This window comes from Pelodiscus sinensis, chromosome 4 (genome assembly GCF_052426305.1).
Source record: "Pelodiscus sinensis isolate ZL-2025 chromosome 4, ASM5242630v1, whole genome shotgun sequence".
NCBI lineage: Eukaryota > Metazoa > Chordata > Testudines > Trionychidae > Pelodiscus > Pelodiscus sinensis.
In genome coordinates this window covers 74,452,304-74,474,895 of record NC_143055.1, presented here as the reverse complement: position 1 = coordinate 74,474,895, position 22,592 = coordinate 74,452,304, and the positions used below count along the sequence as shown (strand labels likewise).

The 22,592-nt window shown below is 42.7% G+C and overlaps 1 long non-coding RNA gene across 1 annotated transcript in view; it reads right to left on the bottom strand.

The window, feature by feature from the left end:
• LOC142829440 (uncharacterized) overlaps nucleotides 1-6,845 on the bottom strand; it is a 71,748-nt gene extending 64,903 nt beyond the window's left edge. Inside the window, exon 1 of the long non-coding RNA XR_012903852.2 lies at nucleotides 6,698-6,845. This is a non-coding gene — a long non-coding RNA (uncharacterized LOC142829440). The remainder of the gene's footprint in view (nucleotides 1-6,697) is intronic.
• Between the last annotated feature and the right edge of the window lie 15,747 nt (nucleotides 6,846-22,592).

Genomic DNA, 22,592 nt, shown 5'->3' with positions numbered 1-22,592 from the left:
AGTCAATAGTGTTAATAGTGGCTATGGTTTTCTTCAATGCCTTTACATGGAAAATTAGTGTTCCTGCCTTAACCTGCTGTGTAGGATTTACATGTCAATACTTCAACTTGCTTCTTCCTACCACTTACAAATTAACATATTTAGCAACATGCTAAATCTCTCCTTCTCAGGAGGGAATTTCACATACCCATAAAAAAGCCAACGGAGGTAGGGGGTCAATTAAGAGGTTTTGTTTGGATTCTAACCTTTACGATAGCTTTTCAGACTGACAGTTCAAAAAATGTCTTTTGAACCAGAAGATAGGATTTGTGCAAAAAAGCAAAGTGTTTCAACTCTTTTTAGTCTGGAAACTATTTAAGGCAGACCCTTTTTTGCAAAGTTTTCTTTTTACCTATAGAGACTACAAAAGAGCACTATTGTCAAAGAATTCCCAGCCGTCTATTTTAACCTAATTCCTATTTACAACTACCTATGGCTAAACTTCCAGGAATTCCAGGAACACAAAGAATTTCTGATTCTTGAGCTTGGAGCTTTCAGAAATGCTAAGAACAAAGATGGCAGAATCAGAGCTGAGACACAGAACTGTTAACAAGGATTCCATTGCAATTGTCTTGGTTTCTGTAGCAATAGAGTTAAATACATTTTTTTATAAATAGAAAACACCATTAGGGAGGTACAAACGAGTCTTTTAATATGTGGCTCTAGCAGAAGCACTGAACATTGTGACAGACAAATCAATAATGTTCATTCAGCATGTTGTTAAAGTTAAAAACTAATTCAATAAGGTTTAAGATTATGGGGGGTTGTTACATTAATAATGAAAATCTTTATGTATTATTGACAGTATCTATGGAATTTCTTTAGCTGGAAGACAAGATTCATGCAGATTGTTTCAGAAGATCCTAGGACAGTGTGAAATTTTCAGATTACCTGGGTACCTGTAAGAGAAAGGTGTATATGTATTGATATAATTGCTCTGGTTTTACACCCTTTGAAGCCACCACTCCGACCCTGAAATGTGTGAATATACTACAGGTTGAACCTCTCTAAACTGGGACTCTCTGGTATAGCAACATCTGTGGACTGCCAGGACCATGGATGTTCCAGGACCTGAGAGTGCTGGTGGCTGGGAGCTCTGCAGGCCGGCAGGGCCAGCAGCAAGCTCCAGCCAGTGGCCAGGACAGGGCAGGGAGGGCCAGTAGCTGAGGTTACCAGAAACAACCACACCTGCCTGGTCCAGTAAAACCTCTCATCCAGGTCCAGTTAGGTCCCAAGGATGCTGAACCAGAGAGGTTCAACCTGCAGATCAAACTGGGTTCTCTGAGGATCAGACAGAGAAAGGGCTGTTGGATAAATAGCCTGATTTTGAACTGGCTGGGGCTTCTTCCTAATCCAGCAAACATACATGGAGGGCTCCAATCATTCGGGAAGGGACCTACTGAGGCACCATGTGAATGGGTGCACTGCTTGCTCTGAGCTGAAGTGTGGTAAACTTGAAACCATAAAAACTACAGGTGTGGGGAGGAGGGAGAGGGGAAGAGGAAGATGATTGGCTTGTTCTTAGCAGAATCCACATTATGGTTGGTGTTAACTATGGCATGTTATTATCATGTGTTTACATCCTTTTAAATAGGTTTTCTATAATTCTGTTACCATAAGAGTGAGGTGGTATTTCTAGGCAAGCCTTGTTTTCTACACGTAACTAATGATAAACACTTATCTTTCTCCTCAGAGATTCCAAGCAGATGTTTTTATGTGTACTGGAAACAACAGTGTACGCAGGGAACTATGCAACCTAGAAATACCCCATTCAGAAGGAAGAGAAATTTGGGTCTCTACCTACTACGGGCAACAGCTGAGGAACTGGAAGCCTGAGATTGGGCATTAAAATGGGAATACAAGTGGTGTTACCCTGAATTGTGACACATAAAAAAGATATGCCTGGACCTCAGACTATGTATGAGCTCTGAAAGGGATTTAGGAAGTTATAGATGAGAAGAGACGTAAGACAGTGTTTGAAAATATTAAAAAACTAAGTTTAGAAAAGTAGCAGAGAAACCAGGACTAGACTGTGGGATGCTCAATGTGACTAAAGGTAATGGCTCACTTTGCAAGTAAGGAGCTCTGCTTGCAGCGAGATATTATTCAAAGTAGTTAGTACCACACACTGGCCAATGAACTATTTGTAATGGGAAGGGCATTTCATCCCTTCTACAAACTGGTAGACTATAAGGGAAGACTGAAGATAGGCACAGAAACAATTTGAAGATTCCTAGCAAGACTGAATCTGCAGGAGGTGAATGGGGCAGGGGGAGAATGAGCTATTCAGAACCAATATTGCAGGCTTTACAATGCTTATCAACTATTTTTGGAGGTCCCACTGGCAGTGAGTAGAATGAAAACCTTTCCAGGCTGTGCTTATCAAGCTGTTTTATAAAGTTTATATTGCTTGGCTAAGAGTTTAATTTCTCTAGATGGCAAAACTGTTTTGTGCCAGAAACTGTGAAATGTCTCCAGCCCTGTAGTTATGCAAAGATAGCAGGCTTCAGAGTGCTATAGGAAGGATAGAAGAGTTTTAGTTGGGAGCGGGGGAGAAATAATCTGTTTCCTTGCATATTAAACCTCTGCATACCAGCCTCCTACTCACTTATCTTCAGGGGTCTGTGAATGACTTTGTGAGGTTTCTAGTGGTTCCTTCCCTCTTCTTTAGAACTGTACTCCTTAGCCACAGGCTTATGAGAGGCAGGATGGGAAACATCCTGTACTTGACACTTACTTTCTTGGCTCACATGGAGGCAGATAAGCACCCTTCTGGCTTATCCTACAACCTTAGGCTCTCTCTGCTGTCTGGCAAACAGACTTGGGGTCTTCCCAAATTTCTTTCTTTCTAACTCTTCCAATACCACCAATTGTAGCACACAAGTGGCTATTGGGGTCACTGCAAATGCTGCAAAGCAAAGGAGAGTGAGAGCAGGCATAGCTCAGTCCTTTGAGCCATTTCCCTGAAGAAGGAACTTTGTCATATTGCTGAGGGAAATGTTGTCAGTACTGTGAGACACCTAGCAGGTATGGAGCTGCTCTATAACAATTCTATGAATAGTTCATTTGACTTGGTTAATAACATATCATTATATAAGCTTTCCCATGTCATTGTGTTGATGTAGCTTGACAGGAGCCTGCTGCCAAAAGTGCATGAAAAACTATACAACAGGTTGGGAACTACTAATGCTATGAAACTTACTGTGCTTAATTACTACATTTTAGACAGATTATAACCATTCTAAAGCATACTTTGTTTTGTAGTGTATATAGAATGCCTGGGAGAGATGTGGTTTTGTACAACCTGGGGTGAGATTTTTATTTTTATTTATTTATTTATTTGGAGAGGCAGGGGAGGAGTAGTAAGTCATTATAGAGTTTTCAGATGACTAGAAGAGTAAAAAAATCTAAACTGTTCTCATAATAGTCCTTAAATCAGGACAGATTGAACCTGTCTTCATGCTGAATGACAGAAAAAAAATATACTTTATGAAATATATTGTAAAATATTGGTATCAGATGTGCTCACCCGACTACCTTGAAGCGTTTACAGTAAATGTAAACACCTTGAAAGCCTCTATAGAAAAATAAATCTTTTTTCCTCCTTCTAAATAGATATAATTTGTACAATAATATTAACAAATAACCAGCAAGGAATTATATGTGTCCATTTTATCCCCATAAAGATAACCCTACTTATTGTTTCGTCATAGTAATTACTCCACTGGTTTTTATGGACTATTTACTTAAATTATAGACTCAGGGTTTAGGATATTGTGCGATAGGCAATGACATGGTCAGTGGGTTATATGGGCTCATGATGTCCCTGCTCCATCAATATTTGGAGTTGGGTCTCTCCCCCACCCCTGCCTGGAGCAGTCCCTAGCCCCCACCTGCCGGCCTCCCCCGCACTTCCTCCCCCTCCCCCATTCCTGTCCCTGCCATGCAGAGCTTTTAGTCTGGCTCCCCCTTGCCGGCATGTGCTGCTGGTTGCTGCTGCCATGCGCAGCATTTACAGGTCAGTGGGGAGATGCCAGGATGTGATGTGATGTCACGGCCCAGGACTTTAAAACTACTTGGCGCAGCATTGCGCCGCATGACCTAGCTCCAGGTTCGGAGTCCTGGGACTTCTGGGGCCCGAGCACAGGCTCCAGCCCCACAAAGTGGAAGGTGAAAAGGAAGGGAAGGGGGAAAACTAGGGGGAAGTGGTGGGAGAGGAAGGGATTTATATGGAGGGGGTGGGGGGAAGAAAGGGGAAGGCACCAAGGGACGGGGTCGAGGAGACACAAATACCAGGGGGCCAAGTTTAGACAATGAGGAAAAGGGCAGGAGGGGAGGTGTCAGTGGGATGGAGGACAGGGTGATGCTGGGAGAGGAGAGAGTAAGGGCATTAGGGACTAGAAGGGACAGGGGGAGGTGCTGGGAGAAGGCTTGAAAGAAGGGGTGGGCATGAGAAAGGTAGGGATGGAGCAAGTCATGTGTGAGAGCACAGAGAGACATGAGGGGAATGGGGGCAGAGAGTGGTGAGGGGGTGGGCATCAGGGAAAGAGAGGGCAAAGGGGGCAGGGGCAGTAAGGGAAGGTGGAGGCACCAGGAAGGTGTAGGGGTAAGGGAATGTGCAGGTGCCAAGGGATTCTGAGGGTGAAGCAGAAGGGCAGACACCTGCAGGGGAGGAACCAGCATCAAAGGAGAGAGGCAGGGCAGGTATGCAAAGGGAGGTGTTAGAAGAGGAGATGAGGAGGGATAGCTCACGTGATCAGAGTGGGGCTACTGGTGGAGTGGGCACAGGGGGCAGAGAAGGGCTGGTGGAGGGGGGGCAGGTCACAGGAGGGCTGAGGGCAGTGATAAGGGCAGGAGTCAGGACAGCAGACGAGGGTGAGGAGTTGGGGGGGCAGCAGGCACCAGGGGAGTTGATGGAACAAGGGGAGGAGACATGGTAGCAGAGAGAAAAGGTAAAGGTTTATAAAATATTTATTAATAACTTGGGTGCCACACTGGCACATCCAAACAAGTCACATGAACTCAGTACAGGTGCACAACACAAAATTCATTCTGCTCAGGGGAGGAAACTCTTAGGCTATGTCTACACTGGCAGCTTCTTGCTCAAGAACATCTTGTGCAAGAAGTCTTGCTCAAGAACATGTACACACTGCCATGTGCAAGCTGTGCTTTTGCGCAAAAGCATCCATGGCAGTGTGGACGGTCTCCTGCGCAAGAAAGCTCCGATGGCCACTTTAGCCATAGCGGTTTCTTGCGCAAGAAATCCCTGCCGAGCATCCACACTGCCCTCTTGTGGAAGAGAGCTTACACCTGTTAGAAAAGAGCATAGCTCTTGCCCAAGATACCCTCTCTTACCATGCTGTACTGTAAATTTCCTTGCACAAGAGCAGGCGGGATACTCTGTGGGTTCTTGCTCAAGAATGGCTGTACTTGCACAAGGAGCTGCAAGTGTAGACATAGCCTTAGAGGTAACACTTCCCCCAGCCTCTCTGCCCCCAAGTTAATGTCACACACTTTGGGTTAATGAAATTGCAGGATAGTTGCATGAGGGAGGTTTGATGGGGGCTAAACTAATCCCTGTTGGTAGGAGGATGGTGGGAAAAGTCCTTCGAGAGGGGTGACATGGCACCTTTTACTTCTGGTCATGTGTCCATCTTGCCCCGAGTGTGTTACCTCCCGAGGCGTGGTTAACGAGGGTCAGGGGGTGTAGCTAATGGGGATCAGGGCGTGGTTAACGGGGGTTAGAGGGTATGGCTAATGGGGCACCACCAAAAATTATACAAATATGCCGCCCTTGGACACTGTAGTAAAGCTTCAGTGAGACAAACACAGACGGTTCCAAGACAGATGTCTTTTTGGGGAGATTGAGGAGGCCAGCATGGAAGAAAAGTGCACTGCCAGTCTCTGTGCTTTGCCAGTTCTGGAGATAAATTGAGATCTTCACTCTCCAGCAGCATGCCTCTCTGAGCACGGAAAGCCACTTAATAGAAATACACAGTGGACTAACTTGTTTCTTTTAACTGAAGCCCTTTCAAAGGTTAACAGATATTTTTCCTGTCAGAGTAGCCTTTGCGGGGGGGAGACTAAGTTGAGATGAAGGCTACTTCTTGCACGGAAATAGAGCTAAATCACTCCACAGATACTAGCTTCAGCACTCTGCTATATCAGGCTACTTATTTCCTATCCCTCTCCAGAAAGCCTGTCCAGGGCAGCTAGAATCTGGAGTTATACTGTTTCTGCTCATTAGCCATACCTGAATTTGAATATGAACCAGCTTTTTATCTAGAGTTATTAGTGAAAGAGCAAACACAGCTTATTAGCTGGATATGCCAAGAAAGGGCAGTATTTCAGCTATAATTACATGGTGTAAGTTATTTCAGTCTGGTGAGGTTTGTGGCAAGTTGCATTGAAACAGGATTCTCCTGAAGCCTGCTCCTCTTATTTCTTTTGATCAAGAATACTTATTACAAGACAGGGGAGTAGTACCCAGAGCAGTATCAAGTTCTGATCAAGCTACTAGTACAACCATGATCAGATGTAAAACAACAAAAAGGTTTTATTTGGCTGTCATCATATACAAAGACACCTACTGCAGTCTTATCTAACCTCCAACCAATGTAGAGACAACAAACTATTATCTCACATTTGACTGACCTACCTTCCTTCGGAGAAGCTCTGGCAGGCAGTATATCTGAGGTAGCTATCAACTGTAGATCACATCAGCTCTACCATCTCTCTGTGAGAGTGACAGGCAATAGCCAGCCAAGCAGGGCCATTCCTTTTCGAGCTTCTCTCACCACACTAATCATCTACTGTTCTTTCCAGTCATCCCTTAAGCTCCTAGTGCTCTTCCCTTTCTAACTTCTCCCTCAAAGCCTGATCCCTACTGCAGGTGTTAGCAAAACAGGGCTGATTAAACCCACAGATGATCATTAACTTTAACCCAGGTGGGTGCCATTTGTAGACCCCAATCACAAGGAATCAAAAGATAAAGATATATTTAAAACAGAAAGCTTGTGTGTTTTCAGAGCGTTAACATTCATGAGTTCTTGTTGATTCAATTAGGCCTTTCAGGTATAAACCTGCCCTGGGGTTGCTGTCAAAGCATGCCGTTGGAGTAGAGCTGCTGGTAATAATCCACCTGAAATTGCTCAATTTCATATAGAAGAGCAGGCTTCCCATATCACCAAAATATTGTAAGACTAGACAGTAATGTGGCCTTTCTCAACATGTACATATTAGAGTTAGAATTCTTCCACCTGTTTTTAAAAAGAATGTTTATTATGTATTTGTTAAGATTGTATTAATTCATGGTCCATTTGCCAATACTAAACATACATAATAACCATATGGCCTTCAAACAGAGCTTGTTTCCTGGCCTACTCATAAATTTAAAATTTAACCAAGTTGGAAGAAAAATGGTATGGTAGTATTAAAATAGCCAATACTTTAATTCAGTAGGTCCTTTACAAATGTGTGATGAATGGGAATGTCCCTTAGAAATAAATCCTGCAGATGCATGGAAATATAACAGACAACTTTATAGCTGAGAATTTTACACTCTATTCTAGTTTATGCATTTACAATAAATATTTTTGACAATTACCTTTCCCACCTTTTTGACCTCTAGATGTACTAGTCATAGAGTAAAAAATAATATAATCTATTTTGTCTGACCAATGTATGATGCACTCTTTATTAATTTTATTGGCACTTCTTACATTAAAATTGTCATGCATGAGTGTTTAATTCATTTACTGTGTTCACTTTAATATTGTATGTGACCATGAACCTCCCTTTCTGCAAATCTTTGTGCCTTTACAACTTAACTGCATGAATATGGGCAGAAGCTAAAAACAAATGAATGCAAGCATTGTTGAAGTTAAATTAAAAATTCACATAAACATACATAGAACATTTTGCAAAATATTCTTACAAAGTTCTCAGCTACTAATTGAGATTATTCAAATGTTGTTTAAAAGTTAGGTCGTAATTAGAACTGCCAAACAAATCAAGTTTGATATTTCTAGTTTTAGACAGTTTTGAATTACTTGAGCACAAAAGTATCATGGATGAAAGTGAGAGCTAAACAATTATGCTCAAATGTGTCTTTGCATAAATGATGATTCTTAAACCCAGCCATTTATATTGTTATAAGCACTATAACTAAGATGTTCACCATGTGAGGAATTCAATGACTAATTCTGTATAAAAACAGACATTAAATTATTATTTGGTAAATTCCAGAAGATAGTATTACAAAAAATTTGCTTTTAGTAAATCATGGTTCTTGTGTATTTTCAAAATCACTGACTAGAGATGGATGCACATTATATGACTAATTGTGCTGAAAATACAATTAAGTGCCTGAATAGAAGATCCTGCCTCAGTGTTTCCACTCTCTTAATTGTTTTGTTTCCCTGATTCAACAAAGCACTTGATTTAGATTTAAACGTATGTATAAGTGCTTTCCTGAATAAGAGAGGAGTTTAAGAGCATGTTTTGTTGAATCAGTGCATTAAGCATCATCTAAAAGCCTACGTTATTGAAAGCACATAGAACAATTGCATACCTGTTCAAACAGGAAGAAAGTGACATATTATATATCTGTTTAATAAGTTTTTAGAGAGAGCTGAATGGTTTGGTTCCCAGAACCACCTAAGGGTTGAAAAAAATTTTTTTTATAAGTAGCTGGTTGGCAGACGTTCTTTCAAAATGACGATTTTAATGCTGCTGTAGTTTAGTGGTAGTGTTCAGATAACATACAGTCATCTTTTTGTACAGGCATCTTTTTCATTAACATTATAAATTAGTATACGGAAATAAATTGTATTGAGCTAGTGAAAAATTTCTGATGGAGCTGAATTTTCTGATGCAGTGGCATTCAGAAAGGCTGTCTTTCCACTACAAAGAAAAGTTGGAAAAATATACGGAAATTGCGAACTTGTGTATCTTTTTCCGCTTTTCTTCCAAAAGAGGCTTTTCGGACATTTGCCCTCATTTACATGTGGCCAAATGTCAGAAAAAAAACCCTCTTTCAGAACATCCCTTCTCCCTTGTAAAACGGGGCTTACCGGGGTGCCGAAAAAACACGTCTGCTTTTTTGAAACTTTTTTTGGAAAAGCAGATCTGTTCATTGGAAAAGCTCTGTGGTCTAGACATTCCCAAAATGCTGATCTAATGAAATTGAGATACTGTGAGAATTCGTTGTTTAAAAACAACTGGTGAAAGAATGTCAAAGAGCTTCATTTTAATAAGGATATAGGGCTTGCTTTAACTCTGTTGTTCTGTCTTTTATTTTAAATTCTATAAACCAATATAAAAGTTTACATGAGAAATTCAAAAAGAAGCACTGCAATCTTAATGTAATGAAGAAAGATGTTTCAATAAATTTGGTTTGACATTTCCTAAACTGTTTTTTTTTTTTTTATTTCCTTACATTGGAAATTTTGACTTTTCATCCCAGTTTGGTATCGGAGGAAATTTCAAATATTCAGAATTTTCCAGTGAACAGGAATTCCAAGTACAGGCAGTCCCCGGGTTACGTACAAGATAGGGACTATAGGTTTGTTCTTAAGTTGAATTTGTATGTAAGTCGGAACTGGCTCCAGATTCAGCCGCTGCTGCTGAAACTGACCAGGGGCTGACTACAGGAAGCTGGAGGCAGAATTGCTCTGCCCCCAGCTTCCTGGAATCAGCCACTGATCAGTTTCAACAGCGGCTGAATCTCGAGCCTGGGACAGAACAGCTGGGCTGCCAGGTAGATCCCTGCAGGACCAACCCGGCAGCATCCCAGCTGCTCTACCCCAGGGTCCACAACAAAAGCCTGGTCTGCTGGGGGGGGGGGCACACTAGCTGCGCTCCCCCCTCCCCAGCAGACCAGGGACACCGGGAGCAAAGCCGCAGTGGCGGTGGAGACCCGCACCTACCCGGCTTTGCCAGAGCAAAGCCTCAGAGGCGCGGGACCCCTCTGCCTCCCCAGCTTTGCTCCAGGTGTCCCTGGTCTGCTGGGGACGGTCCCCAGCAGACATGGGGCACCCAGAGCAGCTTTTCTCGCCCCGGAGGTCGCTGCGAGCTCCAGGGCGAGCTCCAGGGCGAGAAAGCCCCGTTCGTAAGTGCGGATCCGACATAAGTCGGATCCGCGTAACTCGGGGACTGCCTGTACTAGCCAGCTGTAATATGGTACAGACTTCTCTTCATGTACATTTCCCCTTCCTCTGACCCCTGGTGGACACCAGACATGAAATGAACAGCCTTGACATGCTAGGGGTTGTTCCTTCTCTGTTTCTTATTTCCAGTTTTAAATAAATCTGGATGTTATGGCTTTATTTCCTCCTGGATAATTTCTGACCCAACAGTATGCATCTGTAATATGTTGTTTACCGTGAAATACTCTCGTTACATAATTCCCTGCTGCATGCCTATCCTCAGCTCCATATTTTGCTGCAGAACAATTCCACTGTATGCTGCACCTGAGCCTAATAATGTGTTTGCTTATTATTCTGTATAACTCTATTTGGACTGTGTCCCAAATAGCTTATGTTGACTTTGCTGGGTTGCATGAGGGTAAGAGGTAGTGTTGGAGCAGTTTACTTTCTCCCCCCCCTCCCCCATTTCACAGCTGCACATTTTGCCTGTGACTGTACAAGTTATCTCTGTGGTGTTTTGTGCCATGCCTGTCAGTTCCTGCTCTGATTTTGCTATCAGTTACTTCTTCCAGCTTTACATGTGAAAAATCCATATTTTATCATGCTTCAGCAGATGCCTCCCTCATCCTTCACACTTTTCTTACTGTTTTACTTTCCCTTCCTGATGGTCTCATTTCCTCCTTTCCTGCTTGCCCGGTGCACCTTCAAGTTGGTTGGTGGGTTTGGAGTTGTTCATTTTTGTTTTCACTTTCTATCAAACCTCCTAGGCTCTCATACATTTTTCTGCTTCCCATCCTTCATAGGCAATTGAGGGGCATTTCAGCTGGAAATTTCAAATGGGCCTAAGAGAATTAGGAACCCAACTTGTATATGTCAAGGAGCTGGCTTCTAAATCCCATGGGTCCCATTGAAAGTCTCAGTCCACAATACAAGATTATTCATTTTCTGTTCATGGAGATGCATGCTCGCAGTGTAAGGGCTGCATGCCTGTAATCTCCAAAGAAAATGAACCCATAGTGAAACCTGAGGTTATGTCTACACTGCAGGAATTTGTTGGTAGAGGCAATGCAAATGAAGAGCTGTCATTTGCATAGTCTCTTCTGATCCTTTTTGCAGAAGAGGTTTTTGCACACAAAAAAGCAGTGTACATGCGGCCATTTTGCACTAAAAAACCTTTTTGCGCAAGATCCCTTATGCCTAAAAATGGAAGTATACAGGATCTTGTGCAAAAGGGTTTTTTTTGGTGCTAAATGGCCCTGTCTATACTGCAGTTTTTTGCACAAAAATCTCTTCTGCAAAAAGGATTGAAAGAGACCATGCAAATGACAGCGCAAGAAATGCTAATGAGCGCTTCATTTGCATTGCCTCTGCTGACAAATTCCTGCAGTATAGATGTAGCCTAAGAGTGAAACCCTGGCTCCATTCAAGTCAATGGCAAAACTTCTGGGCTACGTCTACACTGGCCCCTTTTTCGGAAGGGGCATGCTAATTTTGAAAGTGGGAATAGGGAAATCCGCGGGGGATTTAAATATCCCCCGCGGATTTAAATAAACATGTCTGCCGCTTTTTTTCCGGCTTGGGGAAAAGCCGGAAAAAAGCGTCTAGACTGGCCCGATTCTCCGGAATAAAGCCCTTTTCCGGAGGATCTCTTATTCCTACTTCAAAGTATGTTGAGGGACAGCAGCACAGCTTGGGAACCCAGCCTGGTTCGGTGGATGTGCTTCCCCCTACAGCCGTGGTCACCAACCAGTAGATCATGAGCTACCGGTAGATCTCAGGGGCTCTAAGAGTAGCTCTTGAGCCCTCTCTGAACTGCACACCTGCGCAGTACATTTACATTAGATTTCCTCATTTGAGCAGCTACTCACTGAGCAACAACACAGGTGAGCACCTGCGAGGAATGGTGGGAGCTGGGAGATCGGGAGGGCTGAAACACCCCAGCCAGCTGACTGTGGCTTTCACAGCTGTAGCTAGGCGCAGCCTCCCTGGGCTGAGTGCAGGGCAGCCGGGCTGGAGCGAAGAGAAGCAGCTGCCCAGGGCGCTCAGCCAGGGTGCACCACACTCCACGTGGGCTGGTGCAGAGGAGAAGCTGCCTGGCCTGCTGGCTGTGGCATTCAGCCCAGAGAAGGCTGAACCACGCTCCAGCTGATTGGGCGGCTTCCCCTCTGTGCCTGCCCACGTGGAGCTTGGTAGCACCCTGGCTAAGTACCATGGCCAGCTGGCCGGGCAGCCACTTTTCTTCGCTCCAGCCCGGCTGCCCTGTGGTCAGCCCGGAGGGAGCGCGGGTCAGAGGCTTCCCTCCGTGGCTGGTGTAGGGAACTCCCTGCCCCCAACCTTGTTCCCTCTCCTCTGCCCCAAAATTGTCCCCTGCCCTCCTGGCCCCTTGTTCCCTCTCCCTTGTCCCCCCGACCCCGCTGCAGAAACCTGCCCCCCCTTGCAGAAACTTGTTCCCCGGCACGCTGCCCCCTGCAGAAACCAGTTCCTTCTGGCACCCTGTCTCCTACTACAGAAACCTGTCCCCCTGCTCCCCTCTGCAGAAACCTGACCCCCCGCAGCACCCTGTCCCCTGCTGCAGAAACCTGTCCTGGCACCCTGCCCCCTCTACCCTGCCCCCATTGGCACCCTGCTCCAGAACCCACTAGCACTCCTCCCCCGTACTGTGTCCCCTGCTCCCAAATGACTTTTCTATGGGTCAGTGACCCCTGACTCAAGGCAGGTTCCCCGCCATTCTCATAAATAAAGACAATGCAGAAACTTTTTGTGTTTAACATAGTATTCTATTTAAAAATGAAGCCTGGCCAACAAACCCCCAATTGGGGCCAAGCCCCCATCTGTCCACAACCACTCCTGCACTCCCCTTTCTCCAGACCTGAGCCTATCAAACACTGGAACCTCATGCCCTCAGCCCCTCACATACCCCAACCCAAATTCCTGCACCCTCACATCTGCAAGCCTGTGGCTTGCTTAGTATCCCAACACTGCCCAGCCTGGAGCCCCCTCCCCGAGCCAGTGTCCCCTTCTCCACCTCCTCCTGCATCCAGATTTCCTCCCAGAGCTTGCACCTCTCACCCTTTCCCACACCCAAATCCCTCATTCCCACTCCAGAGCCTACACATCCTGTCTCAACACAGCAAGTGTCCAGCTAGACTGCAGGCGTTTTTCAGGATTCTGGAGATATCCCAGAAAAACTCTTCTGCATCCAGGGTTGCATTTGTTCTTCCACTTTTTTAGTGGAAGAGCAAACAGGCTCTTTTGGTCACCCCTATATTCTTCTTTCCACAAGGAATAAGGTGGCTTCCAAAAGAAGGGTTTTTTTTCTGACATTTGGTCCAGTGTAGACAAGCCAAATGTTGGAAAAACCTCTTCCTACAGAAGAATAAATAAAAAAAAAAATAAGCAGCAGTATAAGGATTGGGGATAGCAAGTAATGGAGAGGAGGAGAATAGAGAGGGCGGGGCTTCAAGGAAGGGGCGGGGCAGGTGATCTTGGCTTGGTCTGTCATTTAAAAAGTGATCTTGGGTGTAAAAAGGTTGGAGACCACTGCCCTACAGCAACCACAGCCTGTCCCTTTCCAGATGGCACAGGGCCAGTAGAACGCATTGGGAGCTCCACTGGGAGCCAAGCTGGGAGCGTTTACCTGCACTGCAGTGGAGCAGACACCAGCATCAGCCCCTTTCTTGCTCGTGCAGTGCACCAAGGTACACCAGCCTGTTTTCACGTTGCAGCCTACTATGCCATGAGAAGCCCCACTTTGTATAAGCATAATCCATTCACATTAGTGGGTTGTGCAATTTAACTAAATTGACAGTTATACTGGTGTGAATTTTCCTTAGGTAAAGATTATTAAGATTCTTAACTGAATTGATTGAATAAGAGTCTTATTCAATATACAGAACATCACTCCAATATCTTCAGTATGAGCCTACTTCTTTGGACCCTTCTTGTTGCCATTTGCTTTATGCTCCTCCTTATCGTAATAATTTGGATTTCAGAGACAAGTATAAAAATAGTCTTATCTAGCACTAGGCCCAAGAATAAAATAAAATCCTGCTATTTATACAGAAATACCAAGTATACTTCTTTGTTAAAACAATGCTTATTTTAAAATATTTTAGTACTTCATTTTTATTTAATTTTCAAGTGTAAAAGCTCATGTGCAGATATATTAATTTATTAATTATACAATTTTTAATTCAGGGTAACTCGGTAGCAAATATCTCTAATTTATATATTACCCAAGAATGTGGATAGGAGATACAGCTGTGTATTTTCAGTATGCTTAGCAGCTTTAGATGATTGCATATGCAATAAAAGGCATTAACACGTATCTTATTTGATATTTTCAGGCAAGCAACATGGAGAAAGAATAAAATAGATTCATCAGTTCATAAACTTTATGGCCAGAAGAAACTGTTTGAGCAGTCAATCTGATCTCCTGTATATCTGAAGCATCCACTTTCTACACTGTTACCTCTGTATTGAGCCCAATAACTTGCATTTGGCTAACCTATAGCTTCCAAAAAGACATCAAGACTTGATCTGAAGACCTCAAGAGCTGCATTGTGTGCAAGCCTACCAATGGGGGTAGGGGGCAAAGAGGGCAGTTGCCCCATTGCCTAGTGATTCAGCTACTGCCATTGCTACAGCAGTAGCTGGAGCCACAGGACCTTTAAAGTGCTGCCCAACCGTGCCATGTGGGGTAGTGGTGGGGAAGCATACCGCAGTCTGGCCAGCACATAGGGCTGACTGACCCTAGCCTCATTCCTTCCTCTCAACACTCCACTCCTTCCCGGAGCTGGACCCTTCCCCCACAGGGCTTGCACAGGCTGTTGGCTCCCCTGATTGCGTGATAGATAGTTCCTCACCATTAAACATTTGTGCCTAATTTCTAATTTAAATTTCAGTTTAAATAACCTTTTCTTAATTGACTTTATAAAAATAAACACTATATTTATGAAAAATACAATCATTTAAATAAAGCATGTACTTTTTCCTTTTATTTAAAAAATCAAAATTAATTGCAAATTAATCTAAATTAATTTACCAAGCAATGCCAAGTAAATCTGCTAGTATAGATTAAGTGATTTGACAAAGCCGCAGTTAGACACACCTTCCAAAAAATCAATTGGTCTTACTCAAACTGAACACCCTTGATGTTTTAGGTGGGGGCAGGGGTTCTGCAGATCTTCTCTCATGTGAATTTACAAACTCTTCATTTAGCTTCAGGCTAAGTAATACAAATGTATTGACTTAAAATGTCTAAACACCCAATGTACAGTGACTAGCCAGAGATAAATGTGTGCTATCTTCTGCCTGAACAGAACCTGCTAATCACCTTCAGTGACCCATCTAAACTCATATAACTTAAGAATACATTTTTCAGTAAAAATATATAAATTCTTAAACATTATCCATACATCTGTCACATAACGATTAGGATGACAGGGGCATAACTGGCTGTTGGTAAAGTCTTCTCTTGACACCCCTGGTGCATCTTTATGTAGACAACTGATGCAGGTGATCCGCCATGCACCCTCTACCCCTTCTGCCAATTGGCACCAAGGGGTCTGAGTCACAAATATATCAAATTTCCCTTAACAGAGTCTCCCACTTAAAGCTATAAACACAGTCATATCACAAAATTTGACCATACATCATCAGTCAGCCTTCACTCTCTCTACTTTTATGAAATATCATCCAACCTAAATGCCTTTAGGAAAGTGTGGTCTTTAGAGCATATTGAATATGCAATAAATTCAGGCTATGGTGACCCTAGGAGCAGAGCAAATTGTGTACTCTTGGATTCTTCATATCCTGGATAGTGTTCTGCTGGCAGTCTCATTTGTAGAGAAAGTTCCTGCTTCCATGTTTACACTGAACGCTACTATAGCAATATGACAGGGAAAGATAGGGTCTTTTACGTAAGTGGGTCCCAGAGAATTTGCAGCTTTATAGCATAAAACCCAGTCACTGACCTCCACACAGAAATGTATATCAAGGCAGTATTGTTCTCAGAATATTGGCCATACAAGTTATCTCCATGCCATGCTGCATTCAACAAGCAGGCAGCTTGTTATAAAATCTAGGCTTACATTTTCAAATCTGGATACTTAGAAATATTCTCCAGAATTCACACATTTGGCCTTCAATGGGAGCTGCTGAGTACTCAGTACTTTTGAAAGTGGTCCACTAATTTAGATGCATAAACATGAAGTTTTGAATCTGACTTTAGACACTCAGTTTCAGTCTAGTCTTAACAAAAGACAGGCATGATTGTAGCATGATGTGCATCAAAGAGAAAAGGTCACATATTTCTGACCAGTAAAAGATGAATAATGCCTTTAGGGGAACAGTTACAATTTGATCTTTGAAAAGCAGCCCTGGATTTAATGCATTATTTCTCTGAAAAACAACTGAAGTGGCTTTGGCAGCTGCAAAACATATTGAGGCTTTCTTGTTATTTCAGTTTCAGTTATTTCACACAATGCAACCCTTTTTTCCAGTCAACCCAGCCAGAAAATGCTTTCTGCATTCTCATGATTTTTTTTGCTTGTTTTTTTTTGTTTTTGCTTGGTTTCTTTTTAAGCATAGCCTAAACTCTTTATTCTTCGTCCGATAATAGTAAATGGCCTCCAGCTGAAAATTTCCAAAAGTTGCTGGCATACAGATGAAGAACAAAACAGATGGGAGTTAAATTTGAGCACATGAATGCAAATAAGTAAATAAATGCAATCATGGGAGGGAATCAAAACACGGACATCGAGAAGTACAATTTTTAAAGTTAGAACTCTTTGGCTTACAATTGTCGTGCTAGAGCAGCAATACAGGTTGAACCTCTGTAATCTGGGACCCCGTGCACTGGCAACATCCATCGTCAGACAGGACATGACCACAGATGTTCCAGGACCAGAGAGTCCTGATGGAGGGTTGGTGGCTGGGCTCCCCGGCGCACCGCAACTAGGCACAACCCAGCCAGGCACAACCCAGCAAGACTGCCCAGTGGAGCCAGGAGCTCAGTGCTCCACAGTGGGGCGGCTCGGCATAGCAGGGAAGGAGGTGGGGGGACCGGCAGGGTATCAAGGCTAGAGGCAAGGGGGAGCTGGTCAGGAGGCTGGTGGATGGTCCAGAGCTGGGGGGAGTTGATAGCAGGGGAGCCAGATATGACCTCCCTTGGTCCTGCAAAATCCCTCATCCTGAACTGATCAGGTCCTGAGGGTGCTGGACCAAGGAGGTCCAATCTGTACTCCTCAGTGGTTCAAGAGCAAAATTGGCAATCAGTATTCAAAAGAGCCACAGTAGTGTGAATTTGAGGTTTCATTTACTACAGTATGACAGAGGAAATATATATTATCTCAGCAAAATGAGTTACCACATATTATTTTATCAAGTTCCATTGGCTAAAAATGTAATAAAAGCATCCTGACTGGTTAATAACTTAGTTTGCTTAATAATTAAATCACACTATATTTTAATATCATCTGTTGCAAAGAACCCATTAAAGAGCCATGTGAGGCTGGCAAGCCTCAGTGTGAGTGTCCCTGTCTGAGAGACAGTGGCTGCTGCTTCTGGCATTTTAAGATAAAAGGTAACAGAGGTCAATAGGTGTAACAGACCAAGCAGCAGAAATGGTGCATCTTTTATTAAGCCTACTCAGTGGATGGCAGTTCCATCAGCTTCACATGGCAACTATTTCTTCTTCAGCTTGAGTAAGAGATAGCATTTAGGACAAGGTAAATAGACCTTCTAGAGAGGGAATGGTAATTGGATCCATCACATATAACTGAATTCAGTCATTTTCAAAGAAAAATGCTTTCATTTCATTTCACTTTTCTGACCAGTCTCTATTATACAAAAGTTGATCTGAAGAAATGTATTACCTCCCCCACCTTGTCTCTCAAGTATTGTTTAAGAGAAGTGGAAGAGGCAGCAATTTGGCTCTGCACTGTGGACAGTGCCAGTGAAAAATATTCTGTGGAAAAGACAGATTTGCCATGAATCAAGCAACCTATGGAAGATGTTTTTAAATATTCTAAATAATATTTATGATGGCATAAAAATAATAGCTAAACCCAGTTTGAGTGTGGCAAAGGGGTTAATGCTCTACTTTATATGTGAAGAAAGGAGTCACAATTAGGGATGATGTTAAGGGAAAGAACAACAAAATATAATAGTTCTATCAGGACACCTCCACATACATAATATAGTAAAAAGCCCTAATCAGAGAGCAGGGAAGCCAAAGTATGTCACCTTTCACCTAATTAGGGAGAATGTTGTATGAATGCTGACTAAAAATGTCTTCATATCTTATTGAAAGTTAAAACTCAAAATATATGTGAAACAAAATCTATGCATTCTAGCCATACAATTAAAGGACTATAGGTTTAATCTCTATATTGTTATAAAACACCTGTTTAAATTTGTTAAATAGAGCTGTGTACATAATCATTTTTTCACTTCAGAGGATGAAAAATAAAAATATACATTTGGATCAAACTTTTGGCAAAATGAAAAATTCTAAAAAAATAATTTTAAGTAAATTAAATGGTTTGTTTCACTCAAAACAAAACATTATTGTGACAGTGTGCTGGCTGAGGAAATCTGAACCACACCTCTCTCATACCATCTACAATCAAGAAAGGGGAATTGGAGCTGGCAGAGTAAGCCCAGATCTGATTGACGAATGGGGAACAACGGTCGGCCTTGTTAGCAATGGGCTTCATAAAGGGAGGAAAGGAAGGAAGGAAAGAGAGGAGCTAGAGAATTAGAGGAAATGGGAGCAGGAGCATCTTGTAGATGGTATGACAGAGGTTTGGTTCAGATTTCCTCAGCCAGCACATTGTCACGATAATGTTTTGTTTTGAGTGAAACAAACCATTTAATTTCCTTTAAATTATTTTTTTAGAATTTTTCATTTTGCCAAAAGATAGGAAAAAAATTCTATCAGCTTGATCCAAATGTATATTTTTATTTTTCATCCTCTGAAGTGAAAAAGTGATTATGTATACAGCTCTACTTAACAAATTCAAACAGGTGTTTTATGACAATATAGAGATTAAACCTATAGTCCTTTAACTGTATGTCACATAGATTCCCTGAGAGCTGCAGCAGCCAGCACAGTTCCCATGGCTGTAATACTGAAGCTGTTCATAGTTAAAAGGTTGTGGGAAAATATACTGTAAATAAAGAGAACTGGCAATTGCACCAACTCAGAGGTTGTTGTCTGGTTTGTGGGTGCAACAGAAGCAGAACGGAGGGAGGCCCAGTCGCACCTCTGTTACAATTGTGTAAAAAAAAACAAACTAAGATTAAAAGTGAAAAGTTATTTCTACTGAAAAAAAAATCACATTTGATTTTGAAAATGTCAAAAGAACCTAAAAATAATTAGAACTTCTTTCAGTCAAAAGAGTCAGGCAAATTTGATGTGAATTTGTAAAATGTTGCAGTCTACCTAAATATATATTTTTGGTGAAAAAAAAAATCATCTAAAAATGTCACCCATTTCTATTGTCCAATAAAATACCTTCTAGGTAGTAATTTGAATTCCTTGGATTTTTTCATATAAAAAAAGATGAAATATCATTAGGGAAATCAAATTTACCATAAATATCAACTTCTTGTTTGATGGATTAGGTTCTCCTTCATTTTCTGATTAAAACACCTAAAAGATGAAAAATAGGTCATAGTTAGCTGCCATATGGTCCCTAAGATGGCTAACAGCTTCCCTTCTGATCAGCTTGCTTGCTGCCTGGCTCCCGGGTAGCCTGGATGGTTTGGGTGGACTGGCCAGTTGCCACCTCCCCAGCTTATAGGAAAACTATCCAGCTTCCCAGTTGCCTGATTCTTGCTGTTTGGCCAGCTTTCCAACCAATCTGCTTGCTGCTAGCCAGCTGCCTGGCTTTTGAGCAGCCAGACTTGGCTGCTGACTGGGTTCCTAGTTGTCCAGCTTCCTGGCTGGCTGGAAATGGCAGAGTAATCTCCTAGAGAAAAAGATGGACACATTTAAAATCTAATGATAAAAATAAGTATTTATTCTTGGTTCCATTATTAACACATTTTGAGATCCCATAACAAAATTTATACAAATGAATCACATAGATATGAGCAAAACTTTTGTAGAGAATGCAAAAATCTCAGAAAATTGTCACCTGAAATGTTGCTGCGTCGCAGATATGAAATTCAGCCCAGGTTCAAAGAAAGGCTCGCAGACTACATAAGGGAACCATGGCTCTGTTGCAGGTGACCCACGTTCCCGGAAATCTTAGATGAGGTATGTTTTCTTGCTGAAATCATGTATTCATTAAATCAGGTAGACCTGGTGGACCTGAAAGTTTCATCTAAGGTTTGATTGGATTTGGGGAGTTTGTTTGAATTGATAAATCTGAGTGAAATTCCAGAGACCCATTTCTGTAGGGCTTTAAACACCATTGACTTTAAAGGAAAGCAAAAGGAGTAAGAAAACATAGAGGATGTGTCTACATTGGCACAATCTTGTGCAAGAGCAGCCACTTTTGCGCCAAAACTTGCTTCCTGTCTACACTGGCCACGAGTTCTTGTGCAAGAACACTAACGTTCTAATGTATGAAATCAGGGCTTCTTGCGCAAGAGGCCAGTGTAGACAGGCAACATGAATTTCTTGAGCAAGAAAGCACTATGGTTAAAATGTCCATCAGAGCTTTCTTGCGCAAGAGAGCATCTCCACTAGCATGGATGCTCTTGCGCAAAAGCACATATCTTGCGCAAAGGCACATACCAGTGTAGACGCTCTCTTCTGGAAGAGTTTTTGCACAAGAACTCTTCCACAAAAGAGTTCTTGCGCAAAATCATGCCAGTGTAGACGTAGTCTATAGAAAGGCTACTCATCACAAGGACTGCGAGCCGCATGAGGCCTGTATCCCATTTGCTTGTGGTGCATAGTGTGGTTTGGGGCTTACGGTGCAGTTTGGGTTGATATGTGTTTTAGTAGTTTAAATTCTTGAACTGTCATTGCTCATTAAAAGTGCTGTCATATGGGTGGAAATTAGGCATATATTGCATTAATATCAGCAGAACTGACTTAAATGGGGCCTGCGTGTTGTATAGTCTTGCCTTAATCTTTGTATTCATGCCCATCAGCGTGAAAGAATCTATTTGCATCTGTATTGGCATGCATATGCAACCACATTTAAGTTGTAGCCCTCGGCTTGTGCTGTATCATTGTGGCCCCGAGGGCTTCCCAAGTTTATTAGCCCTGCTCTATAGGAATGTAGGAAAATCTTCATAAACCTGTGCACTGAACCAAAGTTTCACAGAGATCTGATCATTTATTCATCAACCACTACATCATGACCTAGGGATCTTCCATATTTTTAAACTCCCTAGGCCCAGGATTCTGCCAGAGTCTGAATATCTATACCACAGTTTAATAGCTCAAACAAGGTTTGTACAGTACATGTTTAGTCACAGTGCTGCAATTAGCCCCTGTGTGTATGGGGGAGGGAGGAAAAGTAGTGAATTAAGAGAAATGCAATCATAAGCCTGAACTCATTTTTCTTCACTCCAAACTGTGGAGTGGCAGTCTCCCCCTCTATAGGACAAGAAGCATGTGTTTGTCATCCAGCTGCCAAAGGGAGGATGCCCAACTCCTCATGCCACTTGGCCCTGAGTATAGAACTGAACTAGAGATGTAATAGTGCAGTTGATTAACTGATAAGCAAAAGCTTGTAGGTTAATGCTATAGACTGCACTCATTCCCTCCCTCCTCCCCCAACTGCCAGTAAGTTTTTTAGCAGGATGGTCAGCAGCTTCTCCCAGTCCTGGCTTGCAATGGGTCCAGGACCTACCCCTGCTGTAACTCTGCATTTAATGTGTTATTAGGAGGTAGGTGGGCAGGCACTCCGTGCACAGGCAGCAGCACAGAGTGGCAGGGACTCCTCAGGAGTGGGGCTGGAGTTTACTGGCTATCAGTCCTGCCCCCAGGGACTATAGAATAGGTGAGTAACCAATAACAATTCATGAGGTTACTTCACTATTCAGTTAACTGATATTTAACATCCCTAATCTGAACCTTTGTCTTCTTGCTGCCCAGCCTGGACTTCAGGGAGCGGCAATAACTATTTACTTCTTCACCTGAGTGCAGGCTATTGATCTTACAGAGCCTACAGCTCTGCCCAGAGGTTGGCCAGAGTTAGACAATGGGACACCTGTCAAATTCTCCTACCTGTAAGCAACACCCAGCATTGTGGTAGGAGGAATGACCTCCCATTGACTCAGAGGGAAAGGGACCCCTCTTCTGCACTATGATACATAAACCAGACATGGAATTGTGCTGGTATTTTTTAGGAACTATTTTTCTGCTTTTCTCTTTCATCAAGAAAATCTGACTTTTCCTGGTTTTCCAGAAGGGCTTCTTAAGGTCTCAAATATTTA